The 11299-nt window shown below is 39.3% G+C and overlaps 1 long non-coding RNA gene across 2 annotated transcripts in view; it reads right to left on the bottom strand.

The window, feature by feature from the left end:
- Positions 1–11299, bottom strand: part of LOC125275433 — a 71554-nt gene continuing 60255 nt past the window's right edge. For both annotated transcript variants that reach the window (XR_007186442.1, XR_007186443.1), the window contains 2 exons: positions 9736–9933; positions 1–1153 (listed from right to left, as the gene is read on the bottom strand). This is a non-coding gene — a long non-coding RNA (uncharacterized LOC125275433). The remainder of the gene's footprint in view (positions 1154–9735; positions 9934–11299) is intronic.

The following is an 11299-nucleotide window of genomic DNA, read 5'->3' as shown; positions in this document are numbered from 1 at the left end:
AATGCCCCAAAAAAGCATGTCTTAACCCATTTTGCGACATGGCTGCAATTGTTGCTGCTAGGAGGAGACACCGCAGAGAATAGAGAGTGTGTGGTAGAAGGGAGAAAATATTTTCCACTCATTTTAATTTCTTTGGAATGCCAGAGGAAGACGTTATCCGTATATTACAATGTCGACCAGCACCTGATGAGCATCAGCTCTTCTTATTTGTGACCCAACTCTAATTTGCACTGCTCTTGGTAGATTGCGTTGGTCATTATGTAAATGATTTGACTGCGTCTGTGTTCTTTGTGCATCAGCACTAGATGTTTTTAGAATTATACTAAAAGGCTTATCAATCAGACAGTAAAAGGCCTGTAGTAGATTGTGTACATCAGGTGAAGCTTGATGACATAAATGATTGATGATTTAGAGGCCTTATAATTTAGTGTATCATATATGATACAATAGGCTTTATAGCAGGGGTTCTCAACTCTGGCCCTTGAGGTCCACTTTCCTGCAAAAAAGGCATTCCAGAACTGGACAAGATAATAATCTTAAACTTTACTTAAAAAAAAAAAAAAAAAATAGCCAAAGGGGAATTAAAGGGACAAGGCATGTTTATAGCAGACAGTGATGTTTCATAGACCCGATTAGCAAGGACGAACATAATTTAATCAAGACAAAAATAATGTATCCAACGTTTTAAGCGAGCAGCATTAGACATTGGCGATTTACCCTCTTGTCAGAACAGGGCACATATACTCACACATTGTCAGCTCCGTGTCTCATTTACTCAGTACAAATGACTGGAAAAGACATCCAGGCGTCCCCAGGGGGATGCCAACACTAAGTGGCATCTCTGGACGGCCACACCTCACTGAAGAACTTCCGATGTGCTGTCTGATTGGAGTTAAGGTGAAGCGTCACTGGGCCTGAGCGCACCTGGGGGCATGGAGGCAGTTACGGAGTGCGGAAAGAGCACCACTCATTATGCAGTGGCAAACATGCTGTCACTCATCTCCCATTCCCCACACACTCAGCTGTTGCGTGTTACTTCTCCTTCACTTCTTCTCCCTCGTTACTTGACCTTTTGAGTGCACATGAGGGAGAGGGAGAGAGAAGCCCGCCGCGTAGACGGCCGTGCAGCTGTGGAGAGCGCGACAAAACTCAACTGGATTCAGAGAGAGAGAGACAGAGAGAGGGAGGGAAAGAGAAAATAAAACGTTTATGAAGGTTAAAGAGAGATTCCTTCACCTGTGTAAACAGTGTTTATTTATACAACAAGTAATAAAAATAAATATGTACTGCAAGTGCTATTATTGCTGCTGTTGCTACTACAAAACCAAAACAATAATGCAAAATGCAAACTTTTGAAAATGGGAAAAACTGTGCATTCCAATCTTAGGTATGCGCCAGGCAGCCTTATCAGTAGCGCACGAGATGCAATGATGATATAAGAGTCATTAGCATTAGCTGGGTTTCCATCCAAATGTGAAGCGAATCTTTTCAAAGTTCACATAAAAAAAAAACTAAAAAAAACAAATGCAAATTATTTGCATTTCTATCAAGTTGATTGAGCGGATGATGGTGGTATTGTACCCAACAGTAGGCTAAATAAAACAGCATCAGCGGAAACAGCCTATTAGTTACGTGGGTTAAATGTTCGCTCTGTCAGAATTGAGGGTAGCCTACGTTTACACGACAACGATATGCATAAAAAGGCGAAGTTTTTCCTTTGGGTTTTTTGATTACAGACGACACCATTATCAAAACGATCCCCATTCATTTGAATCCATGAAAAGACTAAAAACGCTGTATTCTGCTGGCAGGCCATTAGATGGCGTTGAAACACTATAGACTGAATGTGTAACGAGCATGTGCATGATGTCATCGTTTTCACAGATTCGCATTTTTGTTGTTTACACGGAGACCGTTTTCAAAAAATTGCACTTTGAAACCCGTTTTCAAAAGTTCGCATTTTCAGACCACCAAAATGCCGTTGTCGTATAAATGAATGGCCAAAACGCATGCAATTTTTTCCATTTTTAGTTGAAAACGGTATCGTGTAAATGGCCCCTTATTTGGCAAATGAGTTTCCATCTCCCATCATTTGCATGAACTCTTTTTCGCACAAGTCAAAAACCACCTCAAGCGAGCGTAAAGACTTTATTGCGAATTAAGGGATTTTAATTCGAAATTTGCCATTTCCATCACTCGTTTCTGATGCAATATCACCCTGTTTTTATGTGCATTTTGAAGTATAATACTTCAAAATGCACGTAAAAACAGGGTGATGGAAACATAGGTTTTGTTGCTTTTAAATGTTTTTGCTAGCTCATTACGTCCTCTTGTGGCCTCAGGAGACAAGCCAAAAGCCTTTTTCCTCTAACTAAAATTATGCCTTTTAAATTCGAATATAATTCGAATATTAGTAATATTTAAATAAAATGTTTGGATGTAGTTTTTTAGCCATTTTGACAGCCCTAGTTTAGTCTATAGGCGCGTAGTGTTTATTTACAAAGTCATCGCCAACTACTGGCCTGGCATGCCTAATACAGCGTTTTTAGTCATTTTCTTGGACCCATGTGAACTGGGGTCGTTTTGACAACGTTGTCGTCTGTACACGAAAAATGAGTTGTATTAGTTTAATATGTTTTAGTCATGCAACCTTTATCAGCATTGTTTTCAATCAGGAAGTTAAATACACCCACATTTTTTTAAGTATCAACTTCAGATCCTACTTCCTACTTAGATCCTACTTCAGTGGATCAGCAATCAAGTACAATTAGCCAAAACAGATGCAGTACATACTTCCAATGAAAGACGAACAAAACATAGAAAATTAGCCTCCTCTCTCTTATCTCCAATTATCCCTGATTTACCCTATTATAACAGTATTAAAATTATAATTAATAAATTAAATGCATATCTCACAAATATCTCATAGAACCTCTCTCATTTTTGTAAATATTTTATTATATCTTTTCATGTGACAACACTGAAGAAATGACACTTTGCTACAATGTAAAGTAGTGAGTGTACAGCTTGTATAACAGTGTAAATTTGCTGTCCCCTCAAAATAACTCAACACACAGGCATTAACCCTTTCGCACGTAAGTTTAAAATATTCTGTCTGAGCCCCCAGCGCGGCGACCGTTATTTAGAACGTATCACTTTATTGTTTCCATGGTGATGTATCATTGCTTGTCACATAACATACCACAGCGTTGTATGACTGATGATCTGCTTTTATTTAATTTTTTCTTTATTATTCAAAATATTCACAAATTTGTTAGCTATAGCATGAAATATCTGATATTCCGATTGCCAAATCTGAGCAAGTGTTTGTGTTTTGCTGTTTAAACACCTTTATAACGATTGCGTTAGTTGAGCCATATGCGCGATAGGCGCCGCCATGTTAGTTTGCGCCGAACAGAGAATCGGATCTGTTGGATTTACAACACGTGAATTCATCCACTTCTCCCGAAATACATGAAAGTAAGTGAGTCGGTGAACTGGGGAAGAAGAGAGTAAACTTTAAAGTTACTTTCACAATGTGTATCTGATATGAATAAAACGTGTCGTCTAATTATAATGGAAAGGGTTGTTATTTCCACTTCTATAGACATCATTGTGTATTATACAAACTCTAAATATTTTGTTTTTTTAGTACTCATGTGTATTTAAATGTCTGAAACCTAAAATAAACATTAAACACTGCATATATGTGATATATGAAAGTGCTGCGCGCGTTGCCTGGAAAATCCAGCCTCACCACTGTACCAGCGGATGAGTCTGGTCGGCCATTGAATCAATTCGATTTCTAGGGCGGAGCAAATCCGAACAAACAGGAAGCGGAGTAAACCAATCAGAGAAGGGCAGATATGACGTTAGCAAAGCGACAAGAGAGTCAACAGCGAAAAGTAAATAATTAATGTGTTTTTGGTCATTTAAAACTGAATTCACGGCTGAATAGAACAAACTCTCGGGTCTCCCGTGCGCAATCTTTGTTGATATTGAAGGGACTTTCGCCGCACTAGAATGACGCTGTTTGCGTCACTGAAATAAACAAATCTGATTGCACGGTACGGTTTGGAGTTGACTCGAATCGCAACAGATGGCGAACTGACCAGACTGATATATCTTGTAGAAGATATATCAGTCTGGCCTTGCCAGGCAACTGCGCACGTCCGTCTCTGGTTTAGCACCAGCCAAAGCGTGCACGCACATTTGAATTTGGCAGTTGATCACGTGAGGCGCTGAACGTTCTAATCACACCGGTGTGATCATACGCATCAAAGGGTTAATGTCTAAACCACTGGCCACAAAAGTGAGTACAAATTGGGCCCAATTAGCCATTTTCTCTCCACAGTGTCATGTGACTCGTTAGTGTTACAAGGTCTCAGGTGTGAATGGGGAGCAGGTGTGTTAAATTTGGTGTTACGCTCTCACTCTCTCATACTGGTCACTGGAAGTTCAACATGGCACCTCATGGCAAAGAACTCTCTGAGGATCTGAAAAAAAGAATTGTTGCTCTACATAAAGATGATGTAGGTTATAAGAAGATTGCCAAGACCCTGAAACTGAGCTGCAGCACGGTGGCCAAGACCATACAGTGGTTCAACAGGACAGGTTCCACTCAGAACAGGCCTCGCCATGGTTGACCAAAGAAGTTGAGTGCACGTGCTCAGCGTCATATCCAGAGGTTGTGTTTGGGAAACAGACGCATGAGTGCTGCCAGCATTGCTGCAGAGGTTGAAGGGGTGGGGGGGTCAGCCTGTCAGTGCTCAGACCATACGCCGCACACTGCATCAAATTGGTCTGCATGGCTGTCGTCCCAGAAGGAAACCTCTTCTAAAGATGATGCACAAGAAAGCCTGCAAACAGTTTGCTGAAGACAAGCAGACTAAGGACATGGATTACTGGAACCATGTCCTGTGGTCTGATGAGACCAAGATAAACTTATTTGGTTCAGATGTTGTCAAGCGTGTGTGGCGGCAACCAGGTGAGGAGTTCAAAGACAAGTGTGTCTTGCCTACAGTTAAGCATGGTGGTGGGAGTGTCATGGTCTGGGGCTGCATGAGTGCTGCCGGCACTGGGGAGCTACAGTTCATTGAGGGAACCATGAATGAGCAGAGCATGATCCCCTCCCTTCGGAGACAACATGATAACGACCCCAAACACACCTCCAAGATGACCACTGCCTTGCTAAAGAAGCTGAGGGTAAAGGTGATGGACTGGCCAAGCATGTCTCCAGACCTAAATTCTATTGAGCATCTGTGGGGCATCCTCAAACGGAAGGTGGAGGAGCGCAAGGTCTCTAACATCCACCAGCTCCGTGATGTCATCATGGAGGAGTGGAAGAGGACTCCAGTGGCAACCTGTGAAGCTCTGGTGAACTCCATGCCCAAGAGAGTTAAGGCAGTGTTGGAAAATAAAGGTGGCCACACAAAATATTGACACTTTGGGGTGTATTCACTTTTGTGGCCAGCGGTTTAGACATTAATGGCTGTGTGTTGAGTTATTTTGAGGGGACAGCAAATTTACACTGTTATACAAGCTGTACACTCACTACTTTACATTGTAGCAAAGTGTCATTTCTTCAGTGTTGTCACATGAAAAGAAATAAAATATTTACAAAAATGTGAGGGGTGTACTCACTTCTTTGAGATACTATATATATATATATATATATATATATATATATATATATATATATATATATATATATATATATATATATATATATGTATGTATGTGTGTGTGTGTGTGTGTGTGTGTATAGTATATATATATACACACACACACACACACACACACACATTATTTTTATATTATATTTCATTTACAAAACAAGAACTACAGATACCAGAAACAGGTAAGTTTACTAATTTTTAAGCACATGACGATTTAAAAAAAATTGCATTTTGTATAACTGTATGTAGTTTATGCTGTAGAACAAATCATGAAAGTCTTTTCAAGTTATGCTAGCAGGAAATATTTTTTTCAGAAATTGAAAACTATACTGAAAACCCATTAGAAGTTCCCTAAAAGTTGACCTACAAATTGTTTTGTCTTTGTTGTTTTGTTTAACATTGTTTGAGGTAACATCTGACACCTTCACCACTAATATTAGCTCAGCCTTTGTTGTCCAGAATACAGCTGTGGGTGGAGCTGACGTTAAACCTCTCTAAATGCCCACTGCAAGCACTTGTTTTAAGGGGAGAAACAGAAAAGACACCCCTCCTTTCTCTTCCCCCAAACTTTAAAATCCTTTTTCCTCTCCTCTGCTCTCCACCTCCCACGTGGAGGAGGGCAGACCTGCTGTAACTCTCCCAGTCTCCTGCCTGTCTCTGCCATCTGCTGCAGTCTGTCCCAGCTCACTCTGACAGCCATGTTTGAGACAGAGACTTCACCAGAACGTCCATCCATCAGGATCTGACCACACACACAGGTACAAACACACATATACACACACATAAACGGCCACATCCGCTCACACAGGCGCACACTTTCCGTCTCACACACATGCACGATGGCAGGCAGAGGAAGAAATCTGCCATGAAACTTAATCAGCGAGGGTCATGTCGGGGAGTGAGGAACAGATTAAATTAGCATAGTATTAGATATGGAAAATGATTTCTGTCAAAACCATCCTTACCACAATTATAATATGTTAATTACGTATTTCATTAAGGAGGTTGATTATGGCCCTGAGATGAAATCATGCGAGTAGTGGCACCTGGAGGACATTGAATCTCTCTCTTTTTCTGTTCCTCCCACACTCTTTCTTCTCCAATCAGTCCTTCCCAATCCGTCTCTCTTTACACCTTTTAACACACCGTCACATTTTCATTTCATCTCCTGATTGTCATTTATTTATTCTCTAATTATTTTAACGGGCCTCAATAATGGCACAGGGCAAAATGCTCATGGTGAGAAACAAAGGGCTCAAACGCTCAAACAAATGGCCAATCATGCCAAGCAATTTGAACGCTACTGGTAGCGATGGTAACATAACTACATTTTTTATTAGCATTACAATAACTGTTTTCCCAACAGTGTAGCTTTACATTAATATATATATATATATATATATATATATATATATATATATATATATATATATTCAAGTTACGGAAAAAAACTAAACTGGCGCCGCGTTCGTTCCGTAAGTAGAATAGGGAAGGCGTAGGACATTCAGCGTAAGCGTTATGAAGAATGCGGAAGCGGAAAGTAAGTTCAATGCGATATTTTGTTTATAAAGCATAAACGGTTGTATTTTTTTCGAAAATGACCGATCGATTCGCTAGATAAGACCCTTATTACTCATCTGATATCGTTTAAAGGATAGCCATGGAAATCCACTGTAAGGAGAAAAATCCTGGAATGTTTTCCTCAAAAACCTTCATTTCTTTTCAACTGACGAAAGAAAGACATGAACATCTTGGATGACATGGGGGTGAGTAAATTTATCAGGAAAAGTGTATTTAAAAGTGGACTAATCCTTTAACAAATAGTAAAAGTAAAATGTATAAAATAGACTGTTTCTTTCTTTATTAAGTTATGAATCTCTGTATATTAAACACGTGGCAAGAAGAATGGGATACGTGTACAAACAACAAATTACATTACTTTAAGACCCAACTTTCCATTAAACATGGACTGTCCTGCTTTTAATGCAAGTAAACAACATTTTTATGTAATAAGCTCACTTAAGGACTTTAGTAAAAAGTTACCAGTAAATGTAAAACATATTTTATATCTTAACTTCTGTATTTTTCTTTTTGTTACTACGTTTTTTGAATGGGCATCATGACTACAGTACATCAAATTTAACTACTTATAGCTTGTAATTGCTTGTATAATTTAAAGTAGCTTCCAACAGAAAAGACAATAAAATGGCTAGCAAGAGTTTGTTCCTCGACACACACACATTCATACACTCACAGGGGTTGCCTCCAGGTTAACCTGAATTGAGTGTAAGACTCTGGTGTTCTGAGCCCCTGGTCTCTCCAAATCACACATCAAAGGCTGCATTTGTACAGCAACCCGCTTGGGAGGCTTGAGCCTGGGCTGTTTGGACTCGGTGTTACCCAGCCTCTGTGTGTCTCCGGGGAGGCATTACCCTCTACATTATCCTAGCCTTGTTCCAGTACAGAATTACAGAACGGTCCCAGAGACGCACACATACAAACGTACTTGTACAAACACACAGGCGCGCGCACACACACACACACACACACACACACACACACACACACAGAGAGAGAGAAAGCGAGAGTGAGAAAGAGAGATAGACTGACAGATGGAGAGAGAAAGGGAAAGTCCGAATGTTTGTGTCTAGCAAGAGGGCGTTTGAGGCGCGAGAACAATCCGAGATCCAAATACCGCGTTAAACAGAACACGTGCTACCGAATTGATGACCTGTAAATATCCCGTTTTTTAAAACAAGATGTCCTCTTGAAAGCGCTCGGGAACGGGCTGTGAGCTGAGTGAGGTGGTTGTAACACGGTGAGAATGCTTCTGAGGACATCCAACAGTAGAAATACTTTAAATAAAATGTGATTTACACCCCTATGTTGCAAACTACCATTGAGATGTTTGAAGTGTATTTACAAATAACAGGCGTGCATATCAAGCTAGTTTAGAGATTCATGTCCTGAATCCCAATAACAGAGGCAGATTCTCACATCCACACATATTCCACTGAGCAAAGCAGATCTGAGCACTTCACAGCACTTTGATGTGCACTCACAGATATGCTCTGCTGAATGGGTGCACTTTATACATTTCAAAGCGCGAGTCCTTCATGGCAAATATTTTGAGGAGGGAGAGAGATCACACCGCAAGCCGTCTTAAGTTATCAGAAAGCGTTTGAATTAGCTCTGAATATTCCATTAGGGCTTTTAAACAAACTGCTTAGCCAACTAAGGAGTCTTTAGTTGTTGGCCCTCATCAGAAAGGGTGAACATACAAGGAAACCTATCAGGGGGGTTGATCTTGATTCCTGGAAAATACAATCAATCATTTACAACTGACTGACACGAAAAGACTGTTTCTTTCTTTATTAGTTATGAATCTCTGTATATTAAACACACGGCAAGAAGAATGGCATATGTGTGCAAACGGCAAATTACACGAAATCCATCCTAAAATCCAAAAACACAGTCAATCGCTAGCAACTGATTGACATGAAAATATGTGAATAAATAATACTTTTTTTACGAATTCTGTATACAATACATTATAAAAGTATTCTTAATACATTAAAATGCATTCATATCATAATACCTTATAATAATAATAATTTTATTATATATTATCTATACACACACACGGATATATCATATATTATAGAAAAGGTTATTTTTATTGTTTAATCTTTTTTTTTTCAAGGATTTGTAACAATTAGATTGACTATTCCAAAATATTGAAATAATATAATATTGACAAAAAAATTACATATATATTTCTACAGATTCATAGAAGATGTTATCATTTATTGTTTTAATCATTCATTTTCAAGGATTTATGCAAAGACATAATGGACTACAAATTATGATTTTCATAGAATCCATTTTCATATAGTCGAATTTGGTTGCTCTCGTAATTCTACTAAAATGCATGTAGTCTGCTGCCTAATTAATGTGTGATTATTTTGTGAAGCAGCTGGCTACTGTTATTGATATCCTAACTACTAATTATATCACAACCTTTAATTTAACAAACATTTTGCCTTTAATAACAAACCTCATTCTGCTTGTTGTCACAGTAAAGGCAGGTTACCATGAACTCTCCTGTGACCTTCTCTACAGCCGCAGATGTGGATGAACTCGAGGGTCTTGGTTCAAACTGAGGTCAGGGGTCATGCAAAGGTCCTCATATGACCCTCAGGCCAGCAGGGCTTCTGTCTGTTGATTATGTGTGAAAAGAGAAACAGGTTGGACCCTGAAGAGAAATGTACACACCAAATTAGACAGTCCACACAAATGTGATATGAAAGACACTGCATTATTTACTGCTTTCTATTAGATTAAATTCAAGTTGGAGCTTTCATTTTGCATATGACAAAAGCAAAATAAAATTATGTGGGTGTAAATTTGGTCACACTTTAGATTAGGGTCAATTCTCACGATTAACTACAGATTAACTATGACTTTTGCCTCAATAAACTCCTAATTACTGTTTATTAATAGTTAGTAAGGCAGTTGTTCCATTTAGGTATTGGGTAGGATTAAGGGATGTAGATTATAGTCATGCAGAATAAGGCATTAATATGTGCTTTACAAGTACTAATAAACAGCCAATATCCTAGTAGTTAATAGTGAAAATTGGGCCCTTAAACTAAAGTGTTACCATAAATTTATATATATTTATGGTGCTTTTGCATCCTTCTTGAAGCATAAAAACTCTGCATGAAAAAACAAGTATATTCTTCAAAACATCTATCCCAAACAGACCATGAGGGTTAAAATGACATGCGAGGACCGCAACAAAACTAAGGATGAACATTTTGAATGTTGCGTAAATGAGTTAAGCTGTGCTAATTTTGATGCTGCTCAGCTTTTTTGGCAGGACAAGGTTAATTGAAGCTGTGATGCAGAAATGATCGTTCTCGAACAAGCAGCACAGCAAGGCCTCGTTGAACGCCACGGCATTGATAAAGACGATATATTGTGTGACTATGTGGGCGCAGACGTGTTTGTGTGGACAACACTATGTCTCAGCATGTGTTCCTGAGCTTGCACACAACACGCAGTATTCATAAAGATGATCGAGGGGGTCGGGAAGCAGATATTTTAATCACTGTTGTCTTGACGCGAACGGCAAATGTTGTAATCGGTACAATGACGGTGTAATCTGCATGTGTGTTTACCGTTAAAACTGCAATGTGTGAGCCACAGGAGCTGCCGAAAATTCTCTGTAACGCCACCTACTCAAATTATGGAGCAGGAGCATATTTGCCAGGGCGATGTGTTAGTGGGCTGGTGAGCTCAGTTTTGATTTCTCACTATTCTAAATTTTCACAGCGCAATTATGAGCCGTACTAAGTTCACCGATACCAAATAAAGCAGGTTTCTTTTCGTCTTATGTCATCTATCAAAACAGAAAGTCTTCTTCCTCTGCTTACAGAAAACACACAACATTTATGAAAGGACATCAATGACTTTATTTTAAAGGAATGAAAGCCAAAGGTGTGGGAGTCAACACCACAGCCATGAGTGTGTGTTTGTTTGTGTGTGTGAGTCAGGTGTGGCTCATGCTTGGATGCTCAATGACCGAAGTGAGGCTGTGTGTGTGTGTGTGTGTGTAG

Source organism: Megalobrama amblycephala, linkage group LG9 (genome assembly GCF_018812025.1).
Source record: "Megalobrama amblycephala isolate DHTTF-2021 linkage group LG9, ASM1881202v1, whole genome shotgun sequence".
Taxonomy (NCBI): Eukaryota; Metazoa; Chordata; class Actinopteri; order Cypriniformes; family Xenocyprididae; genus Megalobrama; species Megalobrama amblycephala.
This window is presented reverse-complemented; position numbering and strand designations above follow the sequence as displayed.